Source organism: Macrotis lagotis, chromosome X (genome assembly GCF_037893015.1).
Source record: "Macrotis lagotis isolate mMagLag1 chromosome X, bilby.v1.9.chrom.fasta, whole genome shotgun sequence".
In the NCBI taxonomy this organism is placed as follows: domain Eukaryota; kingdom Metazoa; phylum Chordata; class Mammalia; order Peramelemorphia; family Peramelidae; genus Macrotis; species Macrotis lagotis.
In genome coordinates, this window is record NC_133666.1 from 444,175,320 (window position 1) to 444,187,199 (window position 11,880).

Sequence of the window (11,880 nt, forward strand, 5' to 3'; positions counted from 1 at the left end):
TTTTTCCATATCCTAATTGTCTATAACTATCTTGTTTCCAGTCCTTCTGTAAAAGTTAACTCCTTTCTGTTGTCTTGCTAGTACCATCCTCATGAAGCATAGCATCCTTGCATCATTATCAATTATATTCACACCATTTTTCAGAAATAAACTCCATCTGTCCTGAAATAAATATAAAAGCTTAGAATTAGAGCTCATCAGAATCAATTTATATCCAAGTCTCCTTTTCAAGTACTTTTCCTTCTACTCTCCCAATATGATTATCATCCTCATTATAGGGGAGGAAATAATGAATTATCAGAAGGAAGAAGGGGCAAAGGCAAAGCATAAAGAAAGGAAATTGACTTTGGAAACAAGGGGGCGAACACATTGAATGTAATGGTATTCAGAAACAAATAACTGGGGAATATAGATAAAGTGAAAAAAGGGGAAAATATAAACAGAGGGAAGATAGCATAGAGGGCAATGATGAATGTGAATGGTATGAACTCTCCCACAAAACATAAGCAAACAGCATAGTGCATTAGAAAGCAGAATCCTACAATATGTTGCTTACAAGAAACTCATCTGAAGCAGAGAGATACATGCAGAATAAAGGTAAAAGGCTGGAGAAAAATATTTTTCATTTTAGCTGAAGTGAAAAAAGTAGGGGTAGCAATTCTTATTTCATTCAAAATTTATGCAAAATTAGAAAGCCTTAAAAGAAGGCTTTTAAAAAAAAGGAAAGAAACTATATTCTCCTAAAAGGTATCATAAGCAATGAAGCTATTTCAATACCAAATATGTATGCACCAAGAGGTATAGAATCCAATTTTTTAGTGGAAAAATTGAATACATTAAAGGAAAATATAGACAACAAAACTCTACTGGTAGGAGACATCAAACTCTGCTCTCAGATTTAGAAAAATGTAACCATAAAATAAACGGGAAGGAAGTTAAAAAGGTAAATAAAATGTTATAAAACCGAGACATGACAGACCTTTGGAGAAAGTTGAATGGAGAAAGAAAGGAACATACTTTTTGTTCTGCAGTACATGGCAGTTACACAAAAATTGACCATGTATTAGAAAACCTAATAATCAATTGCAGAAAGACAGAAATAGTGAATACATCTTTCTCAGGTTATAATGGAATAAAATTCACATGCAATATTGTGCAGGAGAGATATAGAATCAAAACTAATTGCAAACTAAATAACCTCATTTTAAAGAGTGAGTGCTTCAAACATTAAATTATAGTAAGAATTAATTATTTCATCCCAGATAATGTCAATAATGAAACAAAATACCAAAATTTATTGGACAGAGCCAAGGCAGCTATCAGAGGATATATTATACCTTTAGATGTTTACATGGAAACATTGGAGAAAGAGGAACTCAATGAATTAAATAGGCAAATAAAAAATTGAGAGAAAGAACAAATTTAAAAAATCCAATTAAATATCATATTAGAGATTATAAAAATTAAAAGAGTATGTAATAAAATTGAAAGCAAGAAAACTATTGAACAAATAAAAACATATTGGTTTTAAAAAAAACAATGAAACTGATAAAACTCTGGTTAAGTTAAATAAAAAAAAGAAAGAAGCAAACCAAATTTCCAGTATCATAAATGAAAAAGATGAACTCATCACCAATGAGGAGGAAATTAAAGTAATAATTGAAAGTTATTTTTCCCAACTCTATGCCAATAAATTTGATAATCTAAGTGAAATCGATGAATATTTACAAGAATATAAGCTGCTCATGTTAAATGAAGGAGAAATTAAATCTCTAAATAACCTTGACTCAGAAAAAGATATTCAACAAGCCATTATTGACTCCCTAAGAAAAAATCTCCAGGACCTGATGGATTCACAAATGAATTCTATCAGCCTTTTCAGGAACAATTGGTACCAATTCTATGTAAACTCTTTGGAAAAAATAGGTGAAAACAGAACTCTGCCTAACATTTTCTATGACACCAATATGGTGCTGATACATATACCAGGAAGAATTAAAACAGAGAAAGAAAAATTATAGACTTATTTCCCTGATGAATATAGATGCAAAAATCTTCTTTTGAAATTATCTTATTATGTAATTTTGTTCTCTCTTATACTTAATTTATTTTCCTTAAGGATATGATTTCTCTCTCATCAGATTCAACTCAGATCAATGTATACCATGGAAACAATGTAAAGACTAACAATTCTTTCTGTGGGGGTGGGGGAGGGCAGGAAGAATAGGGGAAAATTGTAAAAATAATATGGAATGCTTCACAAATTTGTGCATCATCCTTGAGCAGGGTCCAAGCTAATCTTCTCTGTATCGTTCCAATTTTAGCATATGTGCTGCCAAAGCAAGCACGATGCAAAAATCTTAAATAAAATTTTAGCAAAATGACTACAACAAGTTATCACTAGGACAATATATTATGACCAAGTAGGATTTATCCAAGGAATGCAGGGTTGGTTCAATATTAGGAAAACTATTATTATATTTAATTATATCAATAACAGACCTAAATAAAATGAGCATATCAATAGAGGTTGAAAAAGCTTTTGATGAACTAAAGCACCCATTCCTACTAAAAACTCTAGAGAGCAAAGGAATAAATGGATTGTTCCTTAGAATAATAAATAGTATCTATCTGAAACAATCAACAAGCATTATTTGTAATGGGTATAGGCTTGAGGCATTCCCAATAAGATCAAGGATGCCCATTATCACCAATACTACTCATTATTGTATTACAAATGTTAGCTGTAGCAATAAGAGAAGAAAAAATTATTGCAGATATTAGAATTGGGAAGGAAAAGACAAAACTCACTCTCTTTACAGATGACATGAAAATCCTAGAGAAACCTAAATCATAAAGAATCCTAAAAAATCATCTAAAAACTCTTAGAAATAATTAGCAACTTTAGCAAAGTTGAAGTATATAAAATAAACCCTCATAAATCCCCAACATTTCCATATATGACTAGAAAGATGCAGCAGAAAGAGCTCAAAAGAGAAATCCTATTCAAAGCAACTTAAGACAATATAAAATACTTTGGACTCTACATGTTAAGGTCAAATCAGGGACTTTTTGGAAACAATTTCAAAACTCTTCTCACACAAATAAAATCATATAACTGGGCAAAAATCAACTGTTCATGGATAAGTTGATATAATATAATAAAAATGACAATTCTTCCAAAATTAAACTACTTATGTAGTACCCTAACAATCAAAATTTCTTTCATGAGTTAGAAAAACTTTTATGAGAATTCTTATGGAGAAATTAAGAGTTGATAATTTCCAGGAATTTAATGGAAAAAGTACAAAAGAAGGTAGCCTAGCCTTTCCACATCTATAATTATATTATAAAGCATCAGTTATCAAAATTGTCTGGTATTGTCTCAGAAATAGAGTGATGGATCAGTGAAATAGACTAGGAGCAATAGCAGGAAATGATTACGGCATAATCTGCTGTTTGTTAAACCCAGAGTCCTGCTATTGGGATAAAAACTCTCTCTGATAAAAACTATTGTGAAAATTGGAAGTTAGTATAGCAGAAACCTGAATTAGACCAACATTTCACACCCTATACCAAGATAAGAACAAAATGGATACAAGATTTAGACAGAAAAAGCAATATTATAAGCCAACTAGGAGATTGAGGAATAGTTTACCTGTCAGATCTATGGAAAGGGAAACAGTTTATGACCAAAGAAGAGAGATGGAGAACATCATTAAAAACACACTACATAATTTCAGTTTCATTAAACCAATAGGTTTTTGCACTGACAATATCACTATAACCAAGATCAAAAAATATAGTAAATTGGGAAACAATTTTTACAACTAGCATTTCTAAAATATACAAAGAATTTATCCAAATTTTAAAAAAAAAACAAGACATTTCCCAATTGACATATGGTCAAAGGATATGGAAAGGCAATTTAACATAAGGAAATCACAGTGATCCACATATATGAAAAATAGTTCGAAATCACTATTTATAAGTTAAAGCATCTCTCAGATACCACCTCACACCTCTTAGACTGGCCAATAAGACCAGAGAGGACAATGATCAATGTTGGAAGGGATGTGGAAAATCTGGGATACTAATGCATTAATGCAACTGTGAACCCATCAAACCTTTCTGGAGAGCACTTTGGAATTATGCCCAGAGAGTAACAAAAATCTGTATACCCTTTGATCCAGCAGTACCACTACTGGGTTCATACCCTGAAGAGATTATGAAAAAGGGTAAAACTATCACTTGTACCAAAATCTTCATAGGAGCCCTCTTTGTGGTGACAAAGAATTAGAAATCGAGTGCAAGTCCATTAAATGGGAAATGGTTTAATAAACTGTGGTATATGTATGTGCTGGAAAACTATTGTTCTATTAGAAACAAGGAAGGATGTGATTTAAGGAAAATCTAGATGAATTTTCATGAATTGATTCTGAGTGAAATGAGCAGAACCAGAAAAACATTGTACACTCTAACAGCAACATGGAAGTGATGATCAACCTTAATGGACTTGCTCATTCCATCAGTGCAACAATCTGGCACAATTTTGGAGCATCTGTGATGGAGAATACCATCTTTATCCAGAGAAAGAATTTTGGAGTTTGAACAAAGACCTAAGACTATTACCTTTATTTAAAATAACTGTTATCTTCTTAAGTTATATTGGTATCTCTTATACTTTATTTTTCTTCCTTAAAGAAATGATTTGTCTCTCATCACATTTAACTTAGATCAATGTATACCATGGGCAACAATGTAAAGACTAGCAAACTGCCTTCTGTGGGGCGTAGGGGGGAGGAAAATGAGAATGGGGGAAAATTGTAAAATTCAAAATAAATAAATAAATAGGTAGGTAGGTAGATAGATGGATAGATAGATAGATAGATAGATAGATAGATAGATAGATAGATAGATGGATGGATAGGTGGATGGAGTTAAAATAAAATTTCATCTGTTTTGGGATATAAAGTTTACTTTTATTGAATATGATTTTTTTCTTTCCAGTTCATCTATTTCTTAAATCTTGTGTTTAAAGATTGAATTTTCTGTTCAGTCCTGGACTTTTATTCAGGTTCTCTGTCTCATTGAATGTTCATCTTTTCCCAAGAAAAAAATGCTATGGCTTCATGATTTATGAATTGATTGTTGGGCTATTGGTAGTATATTCTCCTTTAAATTTTGGTCCCTGATTCCTATATACTTTGAAGTTTTTATTTTGGGATCAATTTCAGAAAGCAATCTGTATCTTCATTTAAGTAGTATTTTATCCGCTCAAATAATTAAGGGTTTTTTCATGCTCTTTTTTTATAATGCTTTTAAATTCAATAATTCTTCAATGATATCTCCTGGATCTATTTTTCTGTTCAATTATTTTTTCTATGAGTTACTTTGCATTTTCTTCTATTTTTACAAATATCTGATTTTATTTGATTGATACTTGCTGGGTTTTAGAATCATTGATTTCCACTTGGCCAAGTATAATTTTTGAGAATTTATTTTTTTTAGTTAGATTGTCTATATTTTTATTTTCCTTTTTTGACCAACTCTACTTTAAAAGGTCTTATTTTCTTCAAAACATATTTGTGCTTAGTTTTCCAATATGTTAGATCTTTTATTTTCAGAAAAAAGACTCGTACTATGACTACTGCATAACTTTTGTATAACTTGCATTTCTTTTTTCAATTTCTCTTCTTCTTCTCTTACTTAATTCTTAAAACATTTTAAGAATTTCCAAGATGACTCTTTGTATTGAAGACCAGTTCATAATCCCATTTGAAACTTCACATGTCAATATTTTTCCACTGCTTTCCTCTTCTGAGATGGCATTTTGATCCTCCCTTTCACTATAGTAACTTTATAATTAGGGCATCTTTTTTTTGCTCATTTTTTTTCAAGGAAAATGGAGTTAAGTGTCTTGCCCAAGGCCACACAGATAGGTAATTAGTAAGTGTCTGAGACCAGATTTGAACTCAGGTACTCCTGACTCCAAGGCCGGTGCTCTATCTACTCCACCACTTAGCTGCCCAATTTTTGCTGATTTTTAAAAGCTAATCTGTGCTTTTTTCACAGAGCAAAATACTACCAACTTTTGTTTTATGCTAGAAGACAAAGAACTGTTCACTGATCTTCTGTGCTGTAGTCTCAGGTGCTGAGAAAGAGAACTGATGAATTCTCAGTGAAAATCAAAAATCATTTTTTCATTTTTTTGAAAACAATATGATAAATAATAAATTCATTTTCTTTTAAAACTCTTGAAAATCAATCAAGCAAATATTTATTTGGAATTTATTTGGTAAAATATCCAACATTGATAAGATTTATAGAGAACCACTTTCTACCCTCAAAAAACCTGTGAACTCGTTGGGACAAAGAAGTTAATGTAAAGTACAAATAGAAAACAATTAGATATAGCCCTGAGATTTCCTAAAGCAACAAAATAGAAGGACTCTTAGAATTTAGTAATCAGAGAAGGTTTCAGAATGAAACTGGAACATGCTGATTCTTGAGAGATGAGAATTTACCTTTAAGGATAGAACAATGGAAGGATTCCATGGTGATATAATAGCTTCCATAATGCAAGAGTTGAAATTGAGCATAGACAATCTTTCTTTATATATAACTTTTAAATATATTTAAAACTGCACTAGGATTTTTAAATATAATGATTTAATAAGTCTGAAATTATTCTGTTTTTCACATTGTTATTAATTTATTTTTGAATTTTACAGTTTTCCCCCTAGTCTCTCTACCCTCCCCTCATCCACCCCACAGAAGGCAATCTGTTAGTGTATATATTGTTTTCATGCTATACATGGATCTTTGTTGAAAGTGTTGAGAGAATTATCATATCCTTAAGGAAAACAATAAAATATAAGAGATAGCAAAATTGCATAAGATAACGGTCTTGTTTTGTGTTTTAGATTAAAAGTCTTTGGTCTTTGTTCAAACTCCACAATTCTTTATCTGGATACAGATGGTATTTTCCACCACAGATACCCCAAAATTCTCCCTGATTGAATGAGAAAGTCCATTATGGTTGTTCAGTGGGGACTTCTGGACAAGATGGTGGAGAGAAGACAGGCACAGTTCTAAAGCCCCCTGTTCTTTCCCCATATATGAAATGAAACAAACCTCTTTAAAAAAACCCAGAAAGAAAAGCCAGGAGAAAGAACATCTACATTAGGATTTGTTTTCTGTGGTCATGGGTGAATCTGGGCCCAGAGGGCAGATTATCAGTGGATCAGCTTGATTAGCAGCTGGGCTGGATCAAGGGAGACTGAGGATCATTGGAGCTAGAGCCTGGTCTACCACAGGGGCTTGAGTCAACCTGGGAGCAGAGGCATTGGTGGTGGTGGTGGTGAGAGTCCAGAGCTTGCTAATAGGACTGGGGTGAAAGTTCTGGTGAGGGAGAGCTGGGGACATCATCCCTGAGCTCCAATGGTCTGAGGAGCTCTGAGTCCACCCCTCCATTGCAGCTGAGGCCTCTTCCCAGAACAACCACAATTACAGAGTACTTCTGCCTCAGATGCAGGTATGTGAGCATAAGAACCAGTCCAGCTGACAATAGGGAGAGGGATGACCTCATCTCAGTCTATAGCTCATCATTGAGTGAAGATAAAAGGAAATAACAGCTTCAATCATACCCTCCAAGCTAAGGGAGAAGGCATCAATAAAGGTCACAGACACTCCAGGGATAGTAGTAAGAACCTCCTACTGGCCAGTCAGAGAAATTGTACACAGTGAGCAAATACTCTAGTACCCCCTACTGGTCAGCTGGAGATATTCCACTCAGTGTGTAAATCTCCCAGGGATCCCAACACAAAACCTCTGTGAATTAGCCCCTCCACAACTCAAGGTATTAGCAAAATGAAGAAAGGTTCATTGGAAAGGTGGATCTATAGAAAAATTTTTGAGGAGTGTCTAGGTGGCACAGTGAATAAAGCACCAGCTTTGGAGTCAGGAGTACATGGGTTCAAATCTAGTCTCAGACACTTAATAATTATCTAGTTGTTTGGCCTTGGGCAAGCCACTTAACCCCATTTGCCTAGCAAAAATTCTAAAAAAAATTCTTGGAAGGAAAAGAACCTAAATCAGAGAGACCTAGAACCTCTGAAGAGACTATGATCTGCTCTCCAGCACAGAAAGACATCCTTGAAGAAATAAGGAAGGAATTTAAAAATCAATTGGAAATTTTGGGAGAGTTAATTCACACCTTGCATCAAGAAAATAAATCATTGGAAAATAAAATTAGACAAGTACAAATGAGAATAATTCTCTCTGATCCACAATTGGACAAATAGAAAAAAGAGAATTATTCTCTCAAATCCTGAATTGGGAAAATGAAAAGAGAAAATAATTCTCTCAAAATATCAATTGGTCAAATGGAAAGCTCTTTCAAAAATAGAATTGACCAATTGGAAAAGGAATTACAAAAGGTAAATGGAGAAAAGTCCTTTCTAAAAAAATATTGAGTCTGTAGAAATGAATGACTTCATGAGACAGCAAGAACCTGTTAAACAAATTTAAAAAATAGAAAAAAATAGAATAAAATGTAAAATATTTCATCAGCAGAACCACTGAACTCAAGAATAGATCAAGGAGGGGCAACCTGAGAGTTATTGGACTTCCTGAAAACATTGAAGAGGAAAAAAAAAAAGCCGGGACTTAATATTACAGGATCTAGTGATGGAAATTTGCACTGATATCATGGAACCAGAGGGCAAAGTAGTTATTGAAAGAATACAACAATTCCCACTAGAAAGAGATACTAAAATGAAAACACCAAGGAATGTTGTAGTCAAATTCCAGAACTGTCAGATATAAGAGAAAATCCTGGAAGCATGCAGAAAGAAACAATTTAAATACCAAGGAGGCACAGTAAGGATAATGCAGGATCTGGCTACATCAACATTAAGGGATTGAAGGGCCTGGAACGAGATATTCCAAAGAGCAAGGGAGCTTGGAATACAGCCAAGAATCCACTGTCCTGTAAAGATGAGCCTTCCTTTTCAGGGTAAAAGATGGACATTTATCAAAATGGAAGAATTCCAAAAATTCCTGATGAAAAGACCAGAACTAAATAGAAAATTTGGACATCAAACAGGAGGTTCAAGGGACACATGAAAAGGGGAAAAGGGGGGGGATAAAGGAAAAAAACTGCTATCCATGAAGTTGAAACTGGCTATATCCCAGCATTGGAAAAAGTTTCTCATAACTCTTGAGAATTATAACTCTAACAGAGAGACTATACCTAGCCAGAAGTGATGACACCTCATGTCTTATCCATGACACTGCTATCCAATGGAATGAAACTGGCTATAATCCTACTTGGGAGAAAGAAACTCATAACTCTCAAGAACTGTAACACTATTAGATAGAATGTACTTAGCAAGAGGTGAAAGATACTCAGAATTTTCTATGACTCATATAGAATAATTTAAAAACACCCCCTCCTTACAAAGGGGGACAGGAAGGAGTCGGGAAGAGGGAGGGGATTAAAGAGCATAAATTTCATTTCATTAAGAGGTACAAAATACCTATGGTAATAGAGGGGAAGAAAGGAGGAGATGAGAAACACCTGAATCTTCTCCTCATCAGATTTGACTTAAAGTGAATTTACAGACATACTCAGTTAACTTACAAATACATCTAACCTTTCAAGTAATAAAAGAGGAAAAGGGGAGGGAGGGACAGAGAAAGAGAGGGAGAGCAAAAAGGGGAACTAGGAGAAGGAAGGGAAAAAGGGAAAGGGGAAAGAAAGGGGAGGGGATGGATATAGGAGGGCAAACACACTGAAGGGGGTGGTATTCAGAAACAAATGCTGGGGAATACAGATAAAGCAATTGGGGGGGATACAAACAGAGGGAAGATAGAATTGAGGGCAATAAAAATTAGTAATTATAATTTTGAATGGGAATGGGATGAACTCTCCCTTAAAATGTAAGTGAGGGGCAGCTAGGTGGTGTAGTACTACTGGATTCAGGAGTGCATGAGTTCAAATCCAGCCTTGGACACTTAATAATTACCTAGCTGTGTGCCATTGGGTAATCCATTTAACTCCATTGCCTTGCAAAAAAAAAACTTAAAAAAATTATGCAAATAGCAGCATGGATTAAAAAGCAGAATCCTACAATATGCTGTTTACAAGAAACTCATTCGAAGCAGAGATATACATATAGAGTAAAAGTAAAAGGTTGGAGCAAAATATATTTCGCTTCAGTTGAAGTGAAAAAAGCAAGGCCAGCAACCCTTATCTCAGAGAAAGCAGCTGCAAAAATAGATAGCATTAAAAAGGATAAGTAAGGAAGCTATATCCTCATAAAAGTTACCCTAGATAATAAAGTGATTTCAATACAGAATATATATATATATATATATATATATATATATATATATATATATACATATATATATATATATAGCCAATGGAATAGCATCCAAATTCTTAGAGAAGCTGAAAGTACTACAGGAAACTCTACACCAAAACTACAGCAAAATTTGACTAGTGGGAGGCCTTAACCTCCCACTCTCTGATCTAGATAAATCAAATAATTAAATAAGCAAGAAGAAAGTTAATGAGCTAAATAGTTTGTTAGAAAAATTAGATATGACAGACTTATGGAGGAAATTGAATGGGGATAGAAAGGAATATCCCATTTTCTCTGCAGTACATGGCACTTATACAAAAATTGGCCATGTACTGTGACATAAAAACCTAATGATCAGCTGCAGAAAGGCAGAAATAGTGAATACATCTTTCTCAGATCACAATGCAATAAAAGTCCTATGCAATATTGGGCCAGGGAGATAAAGATGCAAACCTAATTGGAAACTGAATAATTCATTTTTAAAGAATGAGTGGATCAAAAAACAAATTATAGAAAGAATTAATCATTTTATCCTAGATAATGGCAATAAGGAAAGAACATACTAAAACCTATGGAATTCACTCAAAGCGACTGTCAGGGAATATATTATATCTTCAAATGCTTACATGAATAAATTAGAGGAAGAGGAACTCAACAGTCATCTTAAAAAATCAGAGAAAGAACAAATTAAAAATCCCCAATTAAATAGAAAATTCAAAATTCTAAAAATTAAAGGAGAAATTAATAAAATCAAAAAGAAAATAACTAGTGAGTTAATAAAAACCAAAAGTTGGTTTCATGAAAAAATGAATAAAATTTATAAATCTCTGTTCAATTTGATTTAAAAAAAGTAGAAAACCAAATTGCAAGTATCATAAATGAAAAGATGAACTCACCACCAATGAAGAGGAAATTAAAATAATAATTCAGAATTATTTTGCCCAACTCTATGCCAATAAATTTTATAATATAAGTGAAATAGATGAATATATACAAATATATAAGTTGCCCACATTAAATGAAGAGATGATTAAATTCCTAAACAACCCTATCTCAGAAAAAGAAATTCTACAAGCTATCACTGAAATCCCTAAGAAAAAAATCTCCAGGGCATGATGGATTCACAAGTGAATTCTCCCAAACATTTAAGGAACAATTGGTTCCAATTCTATATAAACTCTTTGAAACAAAAGGGGAAGATGGGACTGTGCCTGATTCTTTCTATGAAACCAATATCGTGGTGATAACCTAAATCCTGAAGAGTTAAAACAGAGAAAGAACATTATAGACCTTTCTCCCTAATTAATGTAGATGCAAAAATCTTAAATAAAATCTTAGCAAAATGATTGCAATTCATCACTAGGATAATTAATTTTGACCAAGTAGGATTTATCCCAGGAATGCAGGTTTTGTTCAATATTAGAAAAATGGTTATTATAATCAATTATATCAAGAACAAATCTATCAGAAATTATATGATCATATGAATAGATTTGAAAAAGCTTTT

General features: G+C 33.1%; 1 non-coding gene across 1 annotated transcript; it reads right to left on the minus strand.

Moving 5' to 3' along the window:
* Positions 1-2,241: 2,241 nt before the first annotated feature.
* Positions 2,242-2,348, minus strand: LOC141503607 (U6 spliceosomal RNA). The gene has a single exon (XR_012472953.1). It is a non-coding gene; the product is annotated as a U6 spliceosomal RNA (small nuclear RNA).
* Between the last annotated feature and the right edge of the window lie 9,532 nt (positions 2,349-11,880).